This window comes from Neodiprion pinetum, chromosome 7 (genome assembly GCF_021155775.2).
Source record: "Neodiprion pinetum isolate iyNeoPine1 chromosome 7, iyNeoPine1.2, whole genome shotgun sequence".
NCBI classification, from domain to species: Eukaryota; Metazoa; Arthropoda; class Insecta; order Hymenoptera; family Diprionidae; genus Neodiprion; species Neodiprion pinetum.
Window position 1 is genome coordinate 13,667,018 of NC_060238.1, and position 26,529 is coordinate 13,693,546.

A 26,529-nucleotide genomic window follows, 5' to 3' on the forward strand; every position below is an offset into this window, starting at 1 on the left:
CGACCGACAAGCTGCCGTGGGGCTATAGACCATGTGAATAAACTGGACCTCAAGTTATGAGATATGCTTTAGGTTTATAATTACTACATCGTAGCGTATAGGGTATGACGTGAAATTTTAGAGTGATGTATATAATAGATTCATAGCATCAGGTATCAAAGTATACTCAATATACAGAGTGTAAAATAAAGACATACTTAATACAACAAAAAAAAATTAATTTATTTAATTTATCATGTTATATGTCAGATTCATTTACTCAAATGTACTTGTTGTGTGTACTGTCAAAACCTAACCATTTTTCACTAAATTTTTTCCCTTGTTTCTTGAGAACCTTTTCCAAGAGATAGATATCCGGATGTTCAACCTTGAGAAGTTTCTGTTCGTAGAAACCACCAGCTGTGGATTTATTTCGATAACCTTTTAGCTTGTACGTCACAGGATGGGTATTGTCTACTTGGCGTATGGTGAATATCTCCGTCGTCCAGTTAAAGGTGTGACCTGTCTCGAATACGTTTTTGAATTCGCCGATTCGTACTTTGTCACCAGTTTTGAACTTTACCGGTTTGGTAGGTATCGCTTGAAGCCCTCCGTACGCCTGACGTGATAATTGTCTTTCGTTCGCAACGGTGACATCCGATGGCTTCATTCGTATGGTTCGGTGTTTGGTGTTGTTGTAAACTGATACTAAATTAGATGAGATGTGGAGCTTGTACCTTCCTTGTATACTGAGCCGTTTCCACATTTTACTTTGCAGCGTACAATCAAAGCGTTCGAAGATCGATGCCTTCAGATTACTGCACGTGGAATAAAATTTGATTCCATAGCGTGTCATGAGAGATTCAAATTTTTAGTTGTCAAATTCCGTTCCTTTATCCACGTATGATTTTTTTGGTACACATCCTTGAACTAGCACAGATCCCATCACCTTCGTGACATCAATCCCGGACTTGCTCTTTATCGGTACAGCGAACGCATACTTTGAAAAAATGTCAATGACTGTGAGCATATACTCGTAGCCTTTGTTTTGTCCAACGTACGACATCATATTAACAAGATCTGCCTGTCAGGTCTCGTCGACGCCGCGCACGTCTACACGTCGACGCGGGTAATTCCGGCGTGCAGACTTATGCAGTTCCGTCACCAGCTCCAGCTTTTCGTTCATAATCCAATGATCTCAGTCCGGCGTTCAATATCGGAATGATTTCTGCGTTCCGAATCGACTGTTTTCTGTCTGCTCTCAAATCTTCGAAAAAGGTATCCAAGGCTTTTTCCGTGGTGATCTCCGAACCTTTGATCATTTGATCGAGGTTGTCGATTTGTTCCTGCAGCAAGTTGAATTTTCGGCTTCGAATTTTTAAAGTTACAGCATCGTTCGGCTCTACGGGATCAGTGACATTTCCCAGTCTCTTGTTCCGTATATCGCAATGCCCGTCCGCTGTTATTAAAAACCCGATGCCGGGAGGACCGCAAGTGCTCGCTGCTGTGTTTTCATATTGCTGACGTCCAAACACGTTGACGCTTATCTCGTAAATGATTGCAGAAATAACGAGACTTGGCTAATAAATGATTCCGGATTCCCGTAATTCTTCGAGAATCGACATAATTTCATTCTCATGACTTGTATTTCCAGCCGCTTGAGATAACATAAGCAAACGGAGACGTACCACAAATTCGGTAGCGTCGTCCCAAAAAATATAATCAGTTTTAACACCTTGTCGAATAACCCAAGCCTGAGGTAGCAAAACACCTTGTCGGTCACTACGAACTAATATTTGTCACCGTTCCAGCACGTCATACACAAGTCTCTCAACTTGATGTACAACACATCGGTGTTCACATGATCGTTGTACACATGCCTCAGGTTCATCTCGTCCTGTTATACTAAAACCAGCAAGTTGGTGTTATTGCGCGAGAGATGCTTTGGGATTCGAGCGTAAGTCTGACAAAGATAGAAACAGTCTACGTCATGATGTCCACCCATACACAAGTAAGCGCGTATGTCGTCCTGCTTCTCGCACGCTGCGTCATCAAATATCATGATCGAGTTGAGTTGCGTCTGGTTCGGTGCAATGACGTGCTTATGCTTGTTAAAGGAGAAATACTCAACAGCGTCGACAGTTTCGGGCACTTGACTCAAAAACTTGTATTTCGGTTGATTGAGTGATTTTGAATGAACGTACAGGTTGTCAATCCTCAAACCGTTTGTAAGCGTTATGAGCGCAAATAATGCGTTGGTTTTACAACAGTTAGATGGTCCGCAGCATACCGCACGTTCACTACTCCATAATAGATCACCACGGCGTTTTGTCCGTTTTGCACTCTGCTGCGTAAATTTGTCAAAATTCACATGGGCAGCTTGGTCGTTTGTGTTTCGACCCTCATCTCAGACGTGACCGGCCGTATTTTCCATAAATGCATCAAAGTACAATTTCGAAAATTTTCAGTTGAGTTGAAGAATTAACGATGGAACCAGAAATCGAACCTGGTATCGAAAGATGCTTTGCCGGAGACTTACTCCACCAGACCACATAGCCGCCCCGACTACAGAGTCATCAATTTCTCTCATCACCTGTATTCGAAATTGTTTTTGTTTTCGTTTGCCGTAAATATATGCATATTTGAAATTCGTAGCGAAAGGCACATTTCAGACCTATGTGTGTGTGACTTGTTGACATGCGCACATTGGACATCTGTATGTGGCTGTCAATGTGTATATAAAGGTTCGATTCCTGGCTCCGTCGTTAACTTTTCAACTTACCTGGAAATTTTGGGAATTGTACTCTATCTAGCAAATTATCCACTCTTAAATATTAACATGATTCTTTCATATCATTCAAAAACAAACGGCTGAGTCCGATCAAATTGGCTGAGAATAATGTAATATACTATGATATACGCTGTAACCGAAAAAAATCTTGAGGGGTTAAAGTAGATTGAGAGATAATAAAAGAGAGATATGATTGTTGGGCGCCAGACACACATACGTCAGAAAATAGATGATTAGAAGAAAAGATATAGATAAAAACAAGATCAGGTTCTACGACGGTTTTGCACAGTTTGTTCAGTATAGACAAGATAATGGCAGAGGAGAGGGGTTGAATCTAATAGATAAAATGAGAATCAGGTGAAGCAGCAATAGTATCAAATATATTGACCAAGAAGCGATAAATTTTAATAACAAGCAAACAACTGAAGAGATTTAGATACAATTAAGATAGGTGAGATAATTACCTTACAGCCAGAGAAATGTTGAGCGACAGATTTAATAAATAACAGAACGTTATTAGAACAAACGAGAGATATGCATAGGCTCGCGATACTATGATTCGAGGTAATAATTAACACGATTTTATAATGAATATGCAGAACAGAGATAGGTATAAGGTACTTGAATTAAGCATTAATCAAGGAAGCCATAAAATATAAGAAGCGATTATAAGAAACATGCAAAATACAAAAATTGTAATAGTTATCGCATTACCAGAATTATCAGAGCTATAACAGAGGCAGGAAATTATTAATTACGAAGTAAATTCAAAGAAACAGGTCAAGTAGAAAATTATTATAAAACATAGAAACTAACAGATAACACGTAGCCTCTAGATTGCGGTAAGTGCGAGAAGAAAGGGAGATGATATTCGGTACGGTAAAAGATAATTTCGGAATTAGGACAAATAATACTCAAGAGAATTATTACGCAACATACGACAAACCAAAGTGACTACGGACAACTACGAACAGCGGTATCAGTGAAGAAAATAATGAAAAAGATGTTATTCGATACGGCGCAATACTCCAAAGTCAAAAAAACGACACACTCGCTACGATACATTAATCAAAAATAATAGGTAGAGAAACAGTTATGAAATAATCAGAAAAGGTATAACAAAATAGTAATACTCAATAGCTAAAGTAAGAATTTATAACTTAACAGAACACGCTGCTATACAGCGATATTCGATATTCAGGTATTCTGGAAGGGAGAGATAATGAAATAAAGCGATAGTCACTAACAATGCGTAAGTAAGAATCAACCAGTCGCGAAGTTACTTGCAATAAGAAATAGAAAGTGATAAGATAAGAAATAGTAGAGAATAACGTACGAGCCCAGGTGGCTCACGCAGACCAACTGCAAGAGAGAGAGAGAGAGAGATAAAGATACGATATATTGCAAGTAATTCCGTGGCTTCACAAAATAGAAAAGGAACCTCACTCACGTGAAAAGAAGGTAAAACTGGCACCGAAAATGCGGTAAGAAAGCGAGAAACTGAATCTATTGATAGCGATAATAATACTGGATACTACGAGAGCATGTCTTTAATAATCGAGAGCTGAACGTAGAGTGTCGAGACGAGCGATGATCCTGATTTTCGTCGTGCTGCTGTCACGTGATTCTTCCTCAAAGTTGCGTTATTCTAATTGGGCCAGCAGGTCGCGTAAGTCTGGTCTACATGTAGGCGGCGATAATCCCTCGCCGCTTGTTTTTCTTCTTCCTCGCTGACAGGTATTGAGGTGTCGGGACGTCGGACGGTGGTCGGAGATATTTTCCCTCAGCTGTGCTGTATCGTTGGTGAGAGGGGAGGTCGTACCGCTCATGTGTTGCGATATTAAGGTGTGCGATAATACTGCGTCACCGATCTCTTGGACTTGCGACCGATTGTACTTCACTCCTTGCTTTACTGGTACTCCCCGTTGTAGCTATTTCATTGGCGCTGCATCCCGGCCCTCGCTTATCGGAGCCCTCATGCCGGAACGATCTGGTGGTGATGGCCCTCGACCCGGATCCCCACACTATATCCACCAGATCCACGTGGTCAGCATAGTCTAGCCTATTCCACGCCACAGCCCTTCGATAGGACGGTTCATTAAGAGAAAACCGTCCTCTGTTTGATAGGCTACGACTTAGTAGATGTCGTGGTCGGTTCAGCTCCAGGCTGATAAGTATCGTCGACGGGAGGCTTTGTTGTGTTTTTGACGCACAGCCCTGTACGCCGTCTGGCGATGCATCCGAGCGGTAGAAGCATTGATTCGTGGTTCCGCTCATGGCGGATAAGTCTTAAATAGTTGGAGGTACTGTTTGTGCACCACGCACGACCCTGTTCACAACTTAGATAGGCATCCATCGGGAGTGACTTAGCGGTATTCGTTCGTTCGTAGTCGGTGGTGGTCGGTGTTGAGCTGGTACGTGACCCTTGTCAGGCAGTGTCCTGGTATCTTGACGCGGAAGTCTCGTAGATGGTTCTCGTAGAGCGTTACAAAATTTGAAAATAGAATAGAATTAGCTGAATAAAGAGAATTTCACTTAAAGATGACTAGTCGTTCTTTTTGGAGTATTGGCCTCAGACGTGCTTCCGGTATTTTGAGCGATATTCCGTTCGTAGGGAAATGCGATGATTAAACCATTTGACGGGGTACGAAATACCACGTAACAACACACATTAACAGCCACATACAGATGTCTAATGTGCACATGTCAACAAGTCACACACACAAGTCTGTATTGTGCCTCTCGCAACGAATTTCAAATATGCATATAAATGCATCGTTCATGAAAACTTTTCCTTAGTCGCAGAGCGGACATGATTATGCACACAGGCAATCGTGAGCGATCCTTGAACAAGCGATCAACTGGAAAAGGTTTGGTGAATATCATTACACAGCTCTACGAAATAAATACTTTATTTTGTTGCTCTTTTTTTTCTGTGAATCTTGGTGTCTGAGAACGTGAAACACACGAATATAATTATGATTATATTAGATTGGCTCTGGTTTTTATGTTATAGTGGTATTGTATTCGAGATGACTCAATGTTTATAGGCAAATTTCTCTTGAACGGTTAAAGTTAGCAAAATTGTATATTAGTAGTTTTTTATAGACCGTGAAATTTCCTTCAAGAATCTGTTAATACAGATAGTTCATTAGATGTACGTTTAGATGGTTTATACGTCAGACGTTTATGAAAAAATAAAATTCAAAAAGTTTCCTAAATTTTTTTACTTGTTATTTAAATGGAAAAAGATCAATATTAAAAGCTTGTATCTGGCTAAGATATTCCGTTTAAGATGCTTTCCCGAAATTTTGATGCGTGTTTCAGAGAAATTTTTTTATTTCTTTTTCGGAACACCCGAATACTCCTCCTTTCGAAGAAACTTGTCATGCCCTCTTTTTCATGGCGAGGACAACAAAATATTATATTTTTTGTATTTTTTATACTTCTGTCCGAATAAAGTAAGCATTACTAAAGTTATTGAAAGTATTTTTTTGATAAACTTTAGATATTAAAAAAAAAGAAATCGAATTTTTCACCTAAACATTGCTTTTTTGAGCCATATATGAAAATGTCGATAAAATAAATAACTAGAGCCAATTTCGAAAAACTACGCTCACTCCTAAGGTCGTTGACATTGAATCCTTCTCAGACAACTCAAATATCAAGAGCACCAAAACCACTGTTGGCCAGTGTTATCAACAAACTCCCAATCGAGTTGCATGTTCCCGGTTACCAACACTGCGGTCCTGGTACGAAGTTGACGAAAAGACTTGCAAGAGGCGATTCCGGTATCAATCTTCGTGACGCAGCGTGCAAGAAATACGGTATAGTGTAATCGAAGAATCGCGAGAACCTCGAAGCTAGAAGCGTCGCGAATAAAAGATTATCCGAAAAAGCCTAGAATCGGGTGTTCACAAAGCATGCAAATTTGGTTAAGAGAGCAACTATTTAGGCTATAGCTAACACGGTGAAGGTGAATACAAAATTAGGCATGGGGTTTCGAAAACCGAAGAGCGTTTCCTTGAACAAAATCATACGCGCGGCAAAACAGTCTATAATTCGGAGCCACGACGCTGAAACAAGCATTGAGTCTGCACTCAGAGGTGCTCGAGAAACTGTGAAAAACGGAGGTGGTAAACAAAACGTCTGATCACTACGCGTCCTACCGGAATCCTCAAAAGTTGGCGTATTTCTATCTTTTCTCATATCTATTTTTGCCGGTCTTAGCGCTACGGGTGCGTTAGCGGGGGGTGTTGTGGGTGGAGTGAAGGTTGTGAACGATGCAAGCGTACCTGAACGAGAATTCGAGGAAAGCAAAAGGCAGAACAAATCGATGGAAGCAATCACATTCGGTGAGGGTCTCTATCTTAAATCGTACAAAAAAATTTTCGATCTTCATTTTTCAAAAAACTAAGTTTAAAGATGGCACACCGAGATTTGACCAACTGGGATTTGCTGAAGTATGCAAAAATCATGAAAAATCTATACTTTCCAGGTCTTTTTATGAGCAACTAAATGCCCAAGAACGGACCGTGTACGAACGAGGCAGCTGGCGTCAATCTTGACGATAAGGATGACCCTGTGACACACTGGGTTGCATGTAAGGAACGCGGCAACGATGTCGTATATTTCGACAGCTTCGGTCATCTTCAACCTCCGTTAGACCTCGTAAATATCTCGGTATTGCTAGCATTAGATATAACGATAAAAGATATCAGGATTACGATACATTCAATATAGGACACTTGTGTCTGAAATTTCTAAGCAATGAGATGTATAAACATGACAAGTAATTTAATGACGGCAGTTGGTAGCATAGCAAGGCGGGTTCTACACGCAGATTGCTGTTACCGACACTTACTGACATCCTCCCCAGACTCAAACCCTTTTTCGCGATGACGTCACAGTCTGCCGTAACGACTCAAGATCAAGAACGTGCAATCTTACCCACAGTTGTATCGGTAGACGGCAAAAATCGCACGGCTTAACCGACAATTCTTATCGGTCGGAGGTCGAAATCGTGCTGTTTTACCGACAATCTTACCGACCCAAGGTCAAAGTCTCTATGTAGTGCTTGACTGTCAACGGTAGAGGGCGCAGCGGGAGGGGGTAAACCTTATTACCGTCCCGCATTCTTTTCCCACGAAAGGACTGTTGATGTGTTAACGTTAAAGTTAACCACTTTGAATTCTTTTCCCACAGTGGGACTGCTGACGTGTAACATCAACCACCTCACATTCCTTTCCCACGTGATCAACCACGTGACATTCCAAAATTAATGGTTCTGAGAATTGTTTATCACTCACTCGGATGTCGATACGTTATCATCAACGTGACATTCTTTTTGGCTTGTAACTGTCATGTGAACTCTACCGTGAATTTTAAACGGGTTCAGTCAAGGTCAGAGTGCAAGGTCGACCGATAGCTGCGGTAGTATACGTTCAGAGCCAAGGATCTGCGGTGTTGGGTTACTATCGCTCTAAGCATGCACAACACAAACGTAAATCTGTAACATCCAACCAGATCCACCGTCTGTATAAAATGGGTCAGCACATGAAAATTTCACATCAGTCAGACTACTATTCTAGTGAGATGACAGCTTTGAAATTGTAATACTACGTAATAACGAATTTACTGGCGAAGAAATAATTATCGGATTTAGCAACGCGACGTCAGAGTTTTTGCTACAAGATCTTCGGTGGCTCGTTGAGTGTGTCCGGAGAGCTCGTGTGCAACCGCACAGACTACACAAGATATATTTTCAGGAGAAAACGTTGATCCAGACGTTCCAGAAATGGCAAAACGGAGTAATTGCAATATTATCGGACATCGAATCAGATGACGATGAACGCGAAGCCGATTTGATCAAGTATCGTCAGATCAGCGAGGAGTAAGAAAGAAACCGAACCGTACACATCTAATGTTACCCACACAGCGAAGACACATCATTTCGATACCTTCTAGAAGTTTTTCAAAGATTCTGTGTGCCTGGTGGGAGGCATACGGCTATAAAAGTCTGAATTTCAGGTGAAAAAGATAGTCTTGCATCTTCAGCTCTCATGTGGAGAACTTCAAACAAAGCAGAATTGGAACAGCGACTCGATCTGTTGTTGAAAAATATTTACGACTTGAAAACCGTTATTAACCAGAAGTCAGAACTCAACAAAGTGACAGAAAAATTCGCAAATCTAAATCTGTCAAGAAACACATAACTACCAAACATTAAAAAAATAATGGATTTTACAAAACTCAACAAAGTTGCAAGCATGAACAAATTTCGGCCGACGCGACGAAGAAATTGACGGAGCTGAAAATTTCCAAAATCTATAAAGTCACCAACATTCGACTAGTCCAAACGAGGTTTGGGCAGCGTGTCGTCACAGACCTGGACAACGAATTCAGCGTATTTTCACCGGCACGGATTGTGCGACTGCTGAACGAGGAAGAGACCCAATATCAGAAATTGGTGCAGACGATGGAGGAGGAGCGGTTGCTCTTGCAGTATCCGGGCGGTCAGTACGATCATGACCTTCAAGAAAATTGTATACCATTCAATACTATGACGTTCAATATTAAATAAAAAAAAATATTAAAAATTATATGTATTTGTCACTCAGCGCTAAACCATCCTGTTCACCTTAAACCGAACAAATTCTTTCTAACAGCAATTTGAATCGACTTTTACAATATCAGAAAGTGCTATTTTGAACACCGACGAGCAAAGGACGAGGGTTTTCAAGCTACGTTTGGACCTCGTAACTGTCACGTGAACTGTACGATGAGATTTCAGCTTTCAGTCAAGGATAGAGTGCAAGGTCGACCTACATCCGAGTTAGCGTACGTTTAAAGCCGCAGGTCCTACGGAGTTGGGTTACTATCGCTCTTGGAATGCAAAACATGATGACGTTGGTATACAGATCAGTCCAAAATGAGATGCAAGGTTGAGACGCAGTTGAGATTTCGTTTGACAAGTTTTTATTTATTTCATAAAAAAAAGTATCAAATATAATTCATAGATGTATTCGGTTTCTCAACAAAATTTTGCGAAAGCCTTCAACGATTGGAGAAAAGATGAGAATTATCACAACGATCGGACTCTTGAAAGCGCGCGCGGAGAAATTCAAACGTCTTCAGAAAACGGATGTGGGTACGTGGTCGACGAAAATAATACTCGGAATCGTCGAGTTTCGACTTGACGTCGAGCGGCCCGCGGTCAAAAGATTTCGGTGCAACGTCGAATTCTGGAAGTTTCTGAAATAATCTCTCAACTGACAGGATAGAAATTCTGAATTGAAATGGTTGGTAATAATGATAAACAAAAATGTTTCATTCCCAAAACTTAAGCGAGTGAGTATTAGGTGATTATTACGATAGATTATTTTACCGACTACCTTGCTGACTGACACATTTTTTCCTTTGTTGTTGTGCGGATGTCGTTGAACGCTGCACGGATACCCGTATGCTCAAAGCGTATTCACATCTGGTTACATACTGGAGGTAGATTTGGAAAAATTCGTCTACAAATCAGCATTTGATATTAGGTCGAGAGCACGAGTTGTACACTGTAGAAAAGCAGAAAGTGGTACTGAGCTAGAATGACAACAAGCGGATCGTGTTTCAAAACACAACCGATACGCTTTTGTGGGGCTACAAGCCTGCACCTTAGCCTTGTAATTAACGTATCGTAATCCATGTAGAATTTAATTTACAACTGTACCATGATGTATAAAATATTATTATGTAGGATAGTGAATAAGAACGCTCCGAAATATAAAAATTGTACAACAATGCATATATCTGTCTTCTGTCTGAAAAATAAAGATACATACTGCTTATGCATCGGGTGTAAAATAAAGAGACACATACGTTTTACAAAAAATTCATTTATTTAATGTTACATGTCCGATTCGTTTTATCCAACTGTTGTGAGTATTGTTAAAACTTAACCATACGTTTTATAAATCCTTGAGCCTAATTTACATGAATCGTTTTTAAATTAATTAATCTTAACACTCCCTCTTAATTACTTCACCTCGCAATCGTTTAAAGATGTCGGCTATCTGTTCAGCGCTTTTGGATGTAATATAGCACGATGCGCACAGTTTAATTTAGTGTCTGACATTTTGTTCAATATCTGCAACGATGGACAACCGAAATCCATCAAATCAACGACTTCAACTTTTTGATTCAGAATTTACTTTTCTAAACTTTTTACGTTAACTGTTGAAGCATCACGCAGCGACACGCGTTTGATGATGATGAAATTTTTTTCAAACACTCTGTTTATTTCACTACTGTGAAATTATTCGTATATTACTATACGATACACTACTACTAATACTACCACTATTAAACTGTCTGTCGTTGGTTGATCAATAAAGAGATCTGAAACAAAGAAAACACATACTTAATGTAATTTCTAAAAAATTTAAGAAACCTAAAATTATAAAAATTCACAAATAGCATATTTACACGCTCTTATGGATGCGAGTTACGTAAGACATCGTCTGGGTAGTAGGTCATCTTTTCCTTCTGACAGTACAATTCCAGAAGATGTCTGCAGAGGCCACATCGATGCAATTGCAGCTCTCCTTGTACTCGACGATATCGCACGCAGGACGGTAAACTATCGATGCGAGAGAATGGTATTATTTCGTGATTCGAAAACATTGCTCTCTCATTGAGACCCTCCTCCCGCGCACAGTTCATGCAATACACACCCTGTGGCCCCCTCGAAAACAAGACCCTACGGCACACAGTGGTGGTAAAGAACCGCTGACGGATGTCGCGTTCTCGATCCGCCCAGCAGATCCGTAGCGGAACAACTGATCCAGCAATCCGTACATCAAAAATTGCTGGATCGGCGTTGTCGAAGAAACGAGCCATTAGAGCTGAAAAAAAATTACTTTCTGAGCTATGTGATCTGATATATAATTTTTTCAAAGAAATAATCAATCTTACTTTCGCCCAATTGCTCCGCCATTACGATGATGACTCTGTGTTTCTGTGTTTTACAGTTGGTTCTGCTGATAAAAAAAAAAAAACGGAAGACATACAGACAAGTTAGACAATTGTTTGAACCATGAAAGTACAATCTGTAAGTTGCGTGAAAAAACTAAAGAACTTTTCAACTGCACTGATTTTTGTCACCCACCTGCACTCCTCGCTGGATTGAGAGCAACTGATTTTTTCTCGGCACGACTTTTCGATAAGCATCTTCCCATGTATAGACTACTTGAAGTCAACGCCGTGGGCAAAGTGAATCATCCCCCCCTAACGCTCTTAGAGAACGCTATCCACTTCAGTTTTGTGTATCACTCTTGCGATTAGCTCACTACCATAGTTCTGTCATACGTGAGACGTGTGAAAATTCTTCTTCAAGAACTGTCTTACCGTCTTACGCGTTGCACTTTCGTTAGTGAAATATATAGAAACTTTCATCAAAGAATATTGCATACGGCTGTTCACGAATTTTCGACAATGCGTGAATCAGGCTGTTGTTTGCCCACAAACGGGACCGTGCCATCGTAGAGCAGTCCTTCTAAAGCAAGTCTTGCAACGATAGCTTTGTCAAGTATGTGCGATTGAAAGAAGAAAAAACAAACATGGATTCTGAAAAGTGCTTGAAATTAATAAAAATCATGGAGACGGCGCTTGAGATTTTATCTAAGAAATCTTCATCGACAGAAATTCAAAAGTGGTTTCGATTTGGAACCCAAAATATCAGACTTGTTGACTTAAGTGGTAAATTTCCAAGAAAAAGACTCTGGCTGACTGTTGATCGAAATAATCAATTTGATTTTGAATATTTAACAAGTACGTACTAGTACGAGTAGGTGTGTTCACATACACCCCGTTACCTAAGGATGTGCAAGATGAAAAAGCTGTCGTCAACATTTGTAACAGCGACTAATATTGCTTTCTTTGGTCGATCATCGCAGCTCTGTTCTCAGCCGACAACAACAATCCCAACGCGACCAGCTCGTATCCGCATTTCAACTCAGTGCTACGGTAGGATGGTATAGAGTTTCCAATGGCTTCAGATCGAAAACACTATTCCAAACAAGTTCGTCCTCAAGCCAATAAATTCTGTCATTATTTTTCCGTTACACTCGTCTTTCATTAAGCCGAGGACTTTTTGTTAACTAACGGCATTCCATAAGCGTTATCAAGCGGATAATCGGAAGTATCAAATTTGTCCAAATTCTGTTTCATGCATTCGTAAATATCGGGGGCGGTGAAGTGGTATATTAAACTATCCGTGTCGGTATGCATTAATTTTGCCTGATGTCCAAATTTCGTTTTAACATAATTATAATGGAAATCGTAAATGAACGATTTTGAAAGATCTAAAATGGAGAAGCCTGCATACAATGGTTTGTTGAGTTTGACTCTCGTTTTACGCATTTCAACTATTATCATATTTTTTATTGAAGATTGTATAGCTGTGGAAATTTGGTTTGGCTATAGTGGCTCTAGCACCGTACCTTCCACCCCATTTCGTAATCAATCTAACATCTCTGTTTTTCCGAACGTTCTCCATTGTTTTACCAAAAACAGCGTTATTCATTAATTCATGAAAATTTTTCTCGAATTCATTGTTTATTTTTTTTCTCAAATCTGTATTCAAATCTATGTATTTTCTGAGCCACGCTCTTTGTCTAAGCTTGAGTACTCAATATATTTTGACTAATTTTAAACCTAACTCTAAACATTGTTTTAAAACGCGATAATGAATAACGTAGTTTTGCTTGGTAAGTAATTTGACCGTCAATTTCGGTTCCAATGCTTTAATCAGAAAATGCGAATCGTAACCTGACAGATTATGGAATATCACCAGGATAGTATGTGAGTTCTGATCTGAAAGTAAGTCAAACATCTATCACATAACCAAGTACGACCATTACGGAAAATTTTGTTAAGAAGCCGAATATTTTGGCTTCCGACTTTTATCCATTTTTGATTTTCGGCTGTTGATGATGATTTGCCCAACGCGCGAAGCTGTCCGTGTGCGTGGAGTGGTACGCACCAGAACAATTACATGAATCGAGATAACGACATTCGGTGAACATTGGGACCACCCTACGATATCGCATTTTTACGTTTGCAAAACATAAACACAAGGGTTCATTATATAAGACTGCAAGTCCTGGACCAGCTCATTGGTAGTCCTTAAGTGGTGTAAAGTGTCTTGTGCCTTCGAATATATACTTTGCCAGAGAAGAAACGGTAAGTCCTTATACCAATTGCTACCTGACGTAAATTTTTTAAATTTATCACACTCCTTCACTTCTTTTGTTCGAAAAATTAGATATATTTCCAACTACTTGGGAAACTTCAGGAGATTTATAAAAACATTTACAACTACTCACAAATCTCCAAACTCAGTTTAATAGCTTTCGAATTCGTTTCTCACCTTAAAATTTTTCAACTACCGAAACATCTTTAAATTTTCTGAATATACCCTTTTTTTGATGAACATCATGTTTCAACGTACTAATCTTTTGAATTCAATTTTTTTCCCCAGACCATGGTACTCAATGTATTCAACTTGTCGCCAAGTCCGGAGCCGGCGCCACACGATGTGATGTTTCCGGAACCTGATGTACCGAACATACATCGCATATACATATATGTCAGATATACGGAGTTTAATGAAGAGTTTAACGCAGTTTATTTATTTGTAAACCGCAGAGACATGGTACAACACAACTTTATTCGAATCGTTTGAAAATCATTCTAAAAGAAGTAACCAAGTTAAACAAGAACAAAACAAATCCAACCAAAACAAGTTCCATCAACGTCATACAACTGGCGATCAAAATATAACAAAGACACAATATGGTGATGCGACACGGCCATACTGACTAGCACGCGTCTCGAGTGCCAGTTTTTCATTCTTCTAATTTATTTCTGAAACAAACAACATCGAAGAAACCTTCATTAAATCTCGTTCGGCTTTCCTGATCATACAAACCTGGCATCCTTGCTCAGTCAAATCCCTTGTTATCTCTACATCATGTGTGCAACCATGTGCTTTGCTTTATTCGTTTCATGACTTCTCTCAAATTCCTTATCCAAGGCACCAATAGCTCTGCAGGCATGCCTTATGCATCCGTACACGTTCTAACTATTGCCTTCATCCACAATAGCTCTGCAGGCATGCGTCACGCATCCGTACATGTTCTAACTATTGTTTTCATTCACAATAGCTCTGCAGGCATGCCTTACGCATCCGTACATGTTCTAACTATTGTGACTTGCCGAATCATTCTCAAGTTTTATCAAGGCTTTGGGTTCAAGGATTCTGGGTGATCAAGTCCAGCGAGCCTTGAAAGCCAAAGTCGCACTCTCGAAATGAAACAGCGATAGCCAACAGAGTCTCATGCTCTCTTCGGATTTCTTTGAGGAAATCCGGCTAAACCAATTAACAGAGTCCCCTGCTCTCTTCGGAATTCTACTTCCAAATCCGGCTCAACCAGAATCATGTTTCTGCAAATTATCGCTACATTTGTTTTCAACAACCGATTGTATTAACCCACAAGGGTTCATGGTTCATCTCAGCAAAACATGTTTGCACTCATGACTTTGTGCACTACAACATTTTTTTTCTGTTTAAAACGAACAAGTCACTTCGGAACTTTGTTCTTACCTTCTTCACTTTCTGCGACACAGCTGTCCTGACTCGCGCCATATCCAGGAGCTGCGATCAGTTTATCGTGAGACACCTTGACGCTATTACAACCTCTAAATCCAGAAGAGCCTATTTTTTTAACTAAATACCTATCATTCGGAAGCTCCATGACAACTTCCAAAGGACCGCGATATTTTGCATCTAACTTTGTCTTAATTCTATCGTTGTTTCTAACCATAACAAAATCCCCAATTTCAAATGGTTTAACTGGTTTATTCTTTTTATCAAACCGTTCTTTGTCTTTCATGGCTTTTGCTGTAATGCTACTTGTAGCCTCCGACCTGAGCTGTGTTAAATTTACATTGTCAGTCTTTACACACCTATGCTTTACACGTCCTATATCTATTGAATTTATTTTTGTGCCAAATAAAATTTCAGCGGGACTTTTTCCTAACGTTTTCTGAACAGTTGAATTTATTGCAAGCTGTACTTTACCTAACTCGGACCGCCATTGTTTCCCCTGAGCTTTGCATACTGATAACATATTCCTGATGGTTGACATAACTCTTTCAACTTGACCGTTAGCTCTAGGCGTTCCTGAAGCTATGAAGTGAACCACAATATTCTTTTCATCGCAGTATTTCTTAAACCGTGCATTTGTAAATCCTGAACCTTGGTCACAAATGATTCGTCTCGGAGCTCCAAAAATAAACGAATGTTTTTCCAACTGATTGATTGCTGTTTCTGTATCCAAACAACTTATCCAATTTAGCGTTACAAATTTCGTAAATCCATCTATAATGACAAAAACATACTCTTTCTTGTCAGAAGGACCTGATAATTTTCCGGATATATCTATGTGGATCGTATACCACGGAATATCTTTTTTTTCTATAGGATGCAGCTGAGCTTGTGTCGGTCTTGACACTGATTTACAAGTTTGGCACAAAATACAATTTTCAACGAATCTCTTAACACGCTTTGACATTTGAGGAAACCAATACAGCTCGTACAACTTATCTAAAGTCTTTTCCCAGCCCAAATGGCAGATATTCTCATGTACGTGATGTATCAGTGACCACCCATCAGTCTCGGCACTACAGGTAACGTTATCTGTTTCGATTTTCTGTTTATCGTCCGCATCAAAATTTTGTCTCTAATTGAATATGTTTTTGCTCTCTCTGATCCTTCTATTACCTCACGGTACAAAGTTTTTATTTCGTCATTTTTCTGCTGAGCTACCATCAACCAGTCATCAGCTAATTCAATAATTTTATTCAAATCTTTCTTAACCATTTTGAGTACACTTTTTTTTGTAACTGGATTTCTTGACAAAAAGTCCGCATGCTTCATTCGTTCACCCGCGCGATATTCTATTTCGAATTCAAATGACTGCAAATATGCCCACCAGCGATAAACTCGTGGAGTAAGATCTTTTTTAAGGCTAGCGGCTTTAAGCGAATTACAGTCAGTCACAACTAAAAATTTACGTCCTACTAAATATTGTCTAAAATGTTTTATTGCGTTAACAACTGCAAGAGTCTCAAGTTCGTAAGAATGGTAACGAGTTTCAGCGTCTATGGTACGTTTGCTATAATAAGCGACGGGATGTTTTTCTTTTTCAACACATTGTAACAATACGGCACCATACCCGAGAGCACTAGCATCGGTATGTAGTTCGATTGGAAGATTAGGGTCGAAAATTCTCAGTAACGGTTCTGATGTTAAATAACTGACAAGCTTGGCCCTGGCGTCAGTGTGTTCGTCTGTCCATGTAATCGTTTTGGAACTACCTGCAGTAAGTTTGTATAAAGGAGCAGCCACTTGTGAAAATCTCGGTATAAATCTACGAAAATAGGATGCTAACCCTAACAATTGCCTTACCTGGGTCCGTGTCTTTGGAATAGGTGATTGCACCAGGGCTTAGATTTTTCGAAGGTTGGGCGTCAACTCTCCATGTGACACAGTGTACCCCAGATAATCAATTTTTGTTTTCAAAAATTTACATTTTTTTAAATTGAATGAAAATCCTTTCTCCGCTAGTTTTGCCATCACGACTGCCAACCTATCCAAAGCTTCCTGTGCAGTTCTACCGGGTATAAGAACATCATCCAAATAAACAATCGCAAAAGAATATCTCAATTCACCCAAAGCATTATTGATTGCTCTCTGATACACGGCAGGTGCATTCATTAGCCCGAATGGCATTGTTAAATATTCAAACTGTCCGTCCGGTGTAATAAAAGCAAGCTTTTCTATTGAATTTTCTTTTACAGGTATGTGATGAAAGCCTGCCGTCATATCTAATGACGAGAAATAGTACGTACCGCACAGTCGATCTAATTGATCTTGAATCAACGGTAGCGGATAACGATCTGCTACTGTGTTGGCTTTTAACTCTCGAAAATCCACACACAATCTATCTGATCCATCCTTTTTCTTAACTAAGTTCATTGGACTAGAAAACGGACTCTTGCTTTCTCGAACGATTCCTGCCTCAAGCATTTTATTTACCATATGTCTAACACTCTCACGCTCTAAAATTCCTAGTTTATAAGGTCTTCGCTGTACAATTTTATTTTCATCTTCCAGTCTAATCTCAAAGCTGCCAGATGTTACACGAATCCTAGGAGTATCAACACTTATATGTTCCGCGTGCAGTCTTAACAATTTTAAAAGTGATTCTCTCATCTCTTCCACATCGCAATCTACAGTATCAAAATTAGTAGTTGCAACACACGCACCAACAAATTTGTGTAATTTTGCAAATTTAACTATGGTTCCATCTAATGTGACTGAGATACCATTTGCTAACAATTCTTTACCCAGAATTATTTTTGTCGACAAACTTTCGTCCGGTACTACATATAAATCAATTTCAATATTGATGCTATTCAACTCTGCACACACTGAGATCATCTCACGGCAATCCACATACCCATTTCCTAAGCCCCTCAAACGCATACAAACGACTTGTCTTTTACCAGGCAACCTCTCCGCCAAACTCTCTGTTACAAGAGAACAGTCCGAACCAGAGTCAAAGATGAACGTCAACACCTTACCGTCAGCAAGCTTCAGAGTATTCTCAGTGGAGGTAGAATTACAAAGCCTCACTACCTTCTCGTTCTCCTTAGGGCAACTCGGGGCAATGTGTCCCTCTTTCTTACAGTTGTAGCAGGTTATCGGCTTCTTTGACCCCAAACCTCTACCGTCCAGTTCCTTGATGACCCGTGAGTATCTACCACGCTGTGTCTGCAGAGCTGATCGACATTCGGCCTTGCGATGTCCTTTTCTTCCACAATTGTAGCACTCGATGTCAAAACGGTGCGACTTACCATCTCGCGGCGCCAAAGTCTTAGTATGTGGACCAGGGGCTCTGGAGGATGCACGCGGTTGATGGAAGTCGGTCGTTCGTCCATCAAGGTACGCCATCGCTTCTTGTAGGCTTTTAGGAGATTCTCGCACAAAGATGTTGCGAACAAATCTATTTTGCGCCGAATAGGATAATCCCGTAAGCTGAGCTGCAGTCTCGTCCACCGTTTTTCTCTCGTTGAGCCACGCTTTTAATTTTCTCCCTTTCTTCATAAAATTTTCAAGTGTAAACTCTGCGTCTTCCATCCAAATCGTGTGCAGCTCCGACGCAACGTTCTTATTTTTCGCATACGCACTTAAAAACTCAGAACGTATTTCTACCCAGCTTTTTCCTGAGGGATCCATACCAGTGAACCACTGTGCCGCTTCGTCTTTAAATGCTTTCGCCAAATGCTGGACAATTTCATAATCATCAGGATTATAACGGCAAATCCACTCGTAAACCATTTTCACCCAACCAGTCGCGTCAGTCGTTTTCGGATCAAATTTGATGAGATCCATCGGTACACGTTCTCGTCTGGAAAGCAGTGCAAGCAGTCGCAGATTTTCCTCCTCCAATCTTGCCTGACGTTTTCTGTGCCTACGTCTTCCGTGCTTCCTTCTTCGCAAATCATCATAATGTTCAGATTCCGATGTCGTCGGGGATCGGTGATTTCTTTTTCGTTTTCGAGAAGTTTCTACTCTGCCTGTGTCACTCTTTGCACTTCTCCTCACACTTTCTTCTACATCTTCTGCCACACTGAAATCTTCCTCGTTTCGTTCCATCTCTATCTCGAAAATTTACTGAGTTTTTTACTTCTACACACTTAAACGTTCTTTATCCCACTTCTGATGTCAGATATACGGAGTTTAATAAAAAGTTTAACGCAGTTTATTTATTTGTAAACCGCAGAGACATGATACAACACAACTTTATTCAAATGGTTTGAAAATCATTCTAAAAGAAGTAACCAAGTTAAACAAGAACAGAACAAATCCAACCAAAACAAGTTCCATCAACGTCATACAACCGGTGATCAAAATATAACAAAGACACAATATGGTGATGCGACATATATACATCGTGATATCGAGACACAGCTTCATGAGGAACAACTGAATGATCTTATAGTCATTGTTTTACGACTTGATGCTGTAGTCCACAATGTACAGACCTTTTTTGTCTTTGATGATATTTGAATACATTCAAGTTACGACGAATCAGGGGATATCTGGCTCCACGGAACCGATTTTTAATTTCTTCAAATAAATAAATACCAGATCTTGTAGTCATTGTTTCGCGACCCGTTATCAATTAAGAACCTACATCCTGTGAGTTGAGAGTTTATTTCAGAAACTTCCAGAATTCGACGTCGCTCTGAAATCCTTTGACCGCGGGCCGCTCGACGTCAAGTCGAAACTCGACGATTCCGAGTATTATTTTCGTCGACCACGTACCTCCATCCATTTTTTGAAGACATTTGAATTTTTCTGCGCGCGCTTACAAGAGTCCGATCGTTGTGATAATTCTCGTCTTTTCTCCAATCGTTGAAGGCTTTCGCAAAATTTTGTTGAGAAACCGAATATATCTATGAATTATATTTGATACTTTTTTTTATAAAATAAATGAAAACTTGTCAAACGAAATCTGAACTGAATCTCAACCTTGCATCTCATTCTGGACTAATCTGTACACCAACCTAATTAAGTTTTGCATTCCAAGAGCGATAGTAACCCAACTCCGTAGGACCTGCGGCTTTAAACGTACGCTAACTCGGATGTAGGTCGACCTTGCACTCTATCCTTGACTGAGTCTGCTGAAATCTCATTGTACAGTTCACGTTACAGTTACGAGGTCCGAACGTAGCTTAAAAACCTTCGTCTTAGCTCATCGGTGTTCAAAATAGCACTTTCTGAGGTTGTAAAAGTCGATTCGAATTGCTATTACAAAAAATTTGTTGGATTTGCGGTGGACAGGATGGTTCAGCGCTGAGTGACAAATACATATAATTTTTGATAATTTTTTTTATTCAACAGTGAACGTTGTAGTATTAAATGGTATACAATTTTCTTAAAGGTTATGAAACGTAGAATGATTGGAGACGCTGCACACGTTGTCCAGATACGGTGTACAAATTAGGCGAGAGTCGACGCATCTTTGAATTCAATTTGACCGTACTGACCGCCCAGATACTGCAAGAGCAGCCGCTCCTCCTCCATCGTTTGCACCAATTTCTGATATCGGGTCTCTTCCTCGTTCAGCAGTCGCACAATCCGTGCCGGTAAGAATCAGCTGAATTAGTTGTTCAGGTCTGTGACGAGACGCTGCCCAAATCTCGTTTGGACTCGTCGGATGTCGGTGACCTCATAGATTTTGGAAATTTTCAGCTCCGTCAATTTCTTCGTCGGCCGGAATTCGTTCATACTTGCAACTTTGTTGAGTTTTGTGAAATCCATTATTTTTTTAATGTTTGGTAGTTATGTGTTTCTTGACAGATTTAGATTTGCGAATTTTTCTGTCACTTTGTTGAGTTCTGACTTCTGGTTAATAACGGTTTTCAAGTCGTAAATATTTTTCAACAACAGATCGAGTCGCTGTTCCAATTCTGCTTTGTTTGAAGTTCTCCACATGAGAGCTGAAGATGCAAGACTATCTTTTTCACCTGAAATTCAGACTTTTATAGCCGTATGCCTCCCACCAGGCACACAGAATCTTTGAAAAACTTCTAGAAGGTATCGAAATGATGTGTCTTCGCTGTGTGGGTAACATTAGATGTGTACGGTTCGGTTTCTTTCTTACTCCTCGCTGATCTGACGATACTTGATCAAATCGGCTTCGCGTTCATCGTCATCTGGTTCGATGTCCGATAATATTGCAATCACTCCGTTTTGCCATTTTTGAAAAGTCAGGATCAACGTTTTGTCCTGAAAATATATCTTGTGTAGTCTGTGCGGTTGCACACGAGCTCTCCGGACACACTCAACGAGTCACCGAAGATCTTGTAGCGAAAACTCTGACGTCGCGTTGCTAAATCCGATAATTATTTCTTTGCCAGTAAATTCGTTATTACGTATCATCACAATTTCAAAGCTGTCATTTCACTAGAATAGTAGTCTGACTGATGTGCAATTTTCATGTGCTGACCCATTTTATACAGACGGTGGATCTGGTTGGATGTTACAGATTTACGTTTGTGTTGTGCATGCTTAGAGCGATAGTAACCCAACACCGCAGATCCTTGGCTCTGAACGTATACTACCGCAGCTATCGGTCGACCTTGCACTCTGACCTTGACTGAACCCGTTTAAAATTCACGGTAGAGTTCACATGACAGTTACAAGCCAAAAAGAATGTCACGTTGATGATAACGTATCGACATCCGAGTGGGTAATAAACAATTCTCATAACCATGAATTTTGAAATGTCATGTGGTTGATAACGTGGGAAAAGAATGTGGGGGTGGTTGATGTTATACGTCAGTAGTCCTACCGTGGGAAAGAAATTTGACGTGGTTAATGTTACACATTAGCAGTCCTATCGTGAGAAAAGAATGCGGGACAGGTAACCGACATCCAGGTCGGTATAAAAGTTCACGCCCTCCGCTGCGCCCTCTACCGCAGGCAGGCGAGCACCACATAGAGACTCTGACCTTCGGTCAGTAAAACAGCACGATTTTGACCCTCGACCGATAAGACTTGTCGGTAAGGCAGTGCGATTTTTACCGTCGACCGATAGAACTGTCGGTAAGGTTGCACGTTTTTGACCTCAAGTTGGCACGCAGAGCACGTTTCATCTGACGAGAGTGGGGGTAACCTTTAAGGGTTTGCATCTGGGATGTGCGGAGCGGCTCGGTCGGTAAAGAAGGTGTTTTTACTCAGAAGCCACATAGCTATACTACTGATACCTGGACAAACAGACGTTATACCTTGGGAGGTTTACTGCTACCCCCACAATAAACTAACCGTACGACAGAACTGAGGGCATAAGACCGTTGTAAATATTTGCGTTTGACAACTAGGACGATCCTTCATGAAGCAGAGACGTTTCGTTATCAATACGATATTCGGCGAAATGAAGTTTCAAAATGCGAATACTATGTAAATTCATATATTCAACAATCACATGTTTATTTATCAATAATATATTGAGCAATCATTCATATTCATTCGTTCAAACTGAAAAAAGTTTTCCAGAAAATAAAATGTGCCATACACGTTACTATAAAAAAAATTTCATAGTAATTTGTGTGTGTGTGTGTGTGTGTGAGGAGAATAAATGTACAAGGAGAATAAACGTAAAAAAAAAGTTTCCAGAAAATGAAAAAAAGTTTTCAGAAAATAAAATGTACCATACACGTGACAATCAAAAAATTTTTCATATTAATTTGTGCGTGTGTGTGTGTGTGAGTGTGAGTGTGTGTGTGTGTTTTTTTTTTTTTTTTTTTTTTTTCTTGGGGGGGGGGAATCCTTTTTACGGATTCCAGGCATAGCTGTTTGGCCTGGATATGTGACGACTCGACACAGCGTCACACTAAAACTCGACGCTAACGCCCCTACCCACTAAACCCTAAACACCTTCCTCCTTCTTTCCTCTAATCCCTCATGGAAACCGCCGTCAGGCATTACTTCGTGAAGGGAGGATCTAGCTACTGCTCTTCCTTCTGGTGGCTAAGGTGTCATTTTTCCTTCCTTCTAGTTTCTATCATTCGCTCTTTTTCTTTCAATGGAACGCAGCTCTGTAAGGACTTCTGTGGCAAAAGTGCTTGTAGCGTTCCAAGCAGTTTGACTCGACAACATTGCCTCTACTATTGTCTCTGGTTGGATTCTCCTGTTCAGGATCCTTTCTAACTCATTTCGCTGAGGATCAAATCGTGGACACACAAAGAAAACATGCCCTGCGTCCTCAATAACCCCTGGACAAGACGGACACTCCGGAGAATCGTCGTGCTTAAACCGGTGCAGGTACTCTCGAAAGCACCCATGTCCTGACAACATCTGAGTTAGGTAATAGTTGACTTCGCCATGGTTTCGGCTCAGCCAAACATCGATCTTTGGTATGAGGCGGTGTGTCCATCTTCCTTTTGCTGCGGCGTCCCACTCAAGTTGCCATCGCGAGATGCTGTGCTGCCGTTCTTCTGTTCCAAGTTCTTCAGGGCTCAGTGCAGTTGACCTTTTTCGTTGGTAAAGGGCCCGTCTTTCCTCTGCTAGTACTCTAAGCGGTAGGGTTCCAGCAATGACGCACACCGCTTCTTCTGATATTGTGCGGAAGGCACTGGCAACTCTCAGAGTGCTCTGTCTATAGATTGGACCCGCTTTTCTCTATGATTCTTGCGTCTCTAATGTATCAGCCCAAATGGATATACCATATGTGAGCACGGATGTTACTACTGATGACAGTAGTAGTCTTCTGCTCTGCTTTGGTCCACCAACGTTAGGCATGAGTCGTGCTAGGCTCGCTCTAACTACTGATGCTTTGGCAGTCACATGTTCGACTTGTTGCTTGAAATTGAGTCGAGCATCAAGTATCACTCCCAGGTACCGATTGTACGATGTGATCCCACTCCCAGGTACCAATGTGATCTCAAGTTCCCCAACTTGTAACTTGATGGTTTCCATCGCTTTCCTGCTGGTAATGAGCACTGCTTCGGTTTTATGCTTAGCTAGTTGCAAGTTCACCGTATCCATCCATAAGTTAATCCGTGTAAATGTAATATCGAAGGCCAGATTTATCTCTTCAAGATGCTTCGCGACAATCAGCACGGCAACATCATCTGCATACGGTACCAGTTTCACTTCTGCTGGCAATGCTATTTTCAGGAGACCATCATACATGATATTCCATAGCAGAGGACCTAGAACTGAGCCCTGTGGTACACCACCAGTAATATCATACTCCTTAGGACCACTTTTTGTGTCATATTTGAGGACTCTGTTTGTGAAGTATCTTGCTACCATTCTACGCAAATACCCTGGAACTCGTTTCTCTTCAAGGGCGCGCATTACGCAGTCCCAGTTAGCAGAGTTGAAAGCATTTTTGATGTTCAATGCAGCCACCAAGCAATACTTTTTTGTGCCGCGATTCCATCTCTTTCCAGCAATCGCATCCTTAGCTGTGTTGACGACCAGGTTGATTGCATCTAGGGTTGACCGCCCGTTTCGGAAACCAAATTGGTTGTCTGCCAGGAGTGGATCAACTACTGCTTCTATTCTTTGGTGAATTATCCGCTCTAATATCTTACCCGCCGTGTCTAACATGCAGAGTGGACGGTAAGATGATGGTTCGTCAGGTGGCATCTTTTCTTTCGGGAGCAGTACAAGTTTTTGCCGCTTTCACCTTTCAGGAAAGACTCCTTCCTCGAAACACACATTGAAGGTATCTATGAATAATGCCGGCACTGCTTTGATAGATGTTTTTAAAGCAATGTTTGGAATTCCATCTAATCCCGGCGCCTTATTATTCCCTACACGATTGCATGCCTCCATCAATTCCTCCTCTGTGACAGGTGGGATGTCTTCAGGGTCAGGCTGCAGTAACGAATAGATCAACTCACGTTGCTGAGGAAACAACGTACGGACGATTTTCTCTAGTAGCTGTGGACATGTAGGTGACGGCATTGGTTGACATTTCAGGTGGGTCATGACCACCTTGTACGGTCTGTCCCACGGATCTTTCTCTACCTCTTCGACGAGTTCCTTCCAACAGCGTCTTTTGCTATCCTTGATGGCTCTATTCAATTCTCGACGGGCCTTTTTGAACTCTGCCACCAGTTCTGCAGAGTTAGGTCGACGGTAGCCACGCTGATATATTCTTCTTCTTTTAAAACACTCTTTACGAAGAGTGCTGATGTTATTGTTCCACCAGTGTACCGGAGATCGATGATTCATGCCACGTTTCCGGGGCATACAAGCGTCGCAGGCTTGGGTCACTCTCTTCATTAGTTCTTTTGCTTTCTCTTCAGCACTCCCTGTGGTAGTCGGGTTGCTATCTAAAGCTATTATAAAAGTAGCTGGGTCAAGAGCTTTGACTTTCCATCCAACTGCGTTCGTTTGTCTGGTTGCTCTTCGAGGGCTCTGGCCAGTTGATACTTCCCAAAGGACGGCGTAGTGGTCGCTGGCAGTGTAGGTGTTCATAACTACCCAAGAATAGCTTCCTCTCGTAAGACTGCTGCTGACGAACGTAAGATCCACTATAGAGCTTGCCTTTCCTTTTGAATATGTTGGTGTCTCGCCAGTGTAAGGAGGACAACAGCTAGTGTGGCCATCGCTTCAAGTAGAGCCTTTCCTCGTGCATTGGTGAGCTCATTGCCCCAGTCCACTGCCCAGGAATTGAAGTCACCTGCTATTGCTACGGGAAAGTGTTGCCTTGCATCTTCGGTTAGACAATCAAGAAAATCGATGAATTATTCCAAAGAAAGACTCGGCGGGGCATAGCAGCTGTAGAAACGAATTCCATCTACCCATGCTGCTACAAATCCGGCTTCTCTGTTGTTGACTGCCTTCTAGAAAGGTAATTTGTCACAGGACCAAATGACAGCTTTGTTGGTACTGTCCGATTCCCAGGGTTGGGTACTCAGATGTTTATATGGTTCTGCTATCAGTACTAAGTCAAGCTCTAGTTCGCGCACGGTTTGTATGAGCAAGTCATGCGCAGCCTCGCAATGATTGAGGTTGAGCTGCAGTATCTTTATGCTCGTTTATTTATCATTTTCTCGAGCGCCTCTTTGAAAACCGGGCATCTGTATGTGCCAGCATGGTGGGCAGCGTCCTGCGC

The 26,529-nt window shown here is 40.9% G+C and overlaps 1 protein-coding gene across 1 annotated transcript in view; it reads left to right on the forward strand.

Moving 5' to 3' along the window:
• Fife (regulating synaptic membrane exocytosis protein fife) overlaps nucleotides 1-26,529 on the forward strand; it is a 2,091,151-nt gene that overhangs the window by 1,444,177 nt on the left and 620,445 nt on the right. The window lies entirely within an intron of this gene.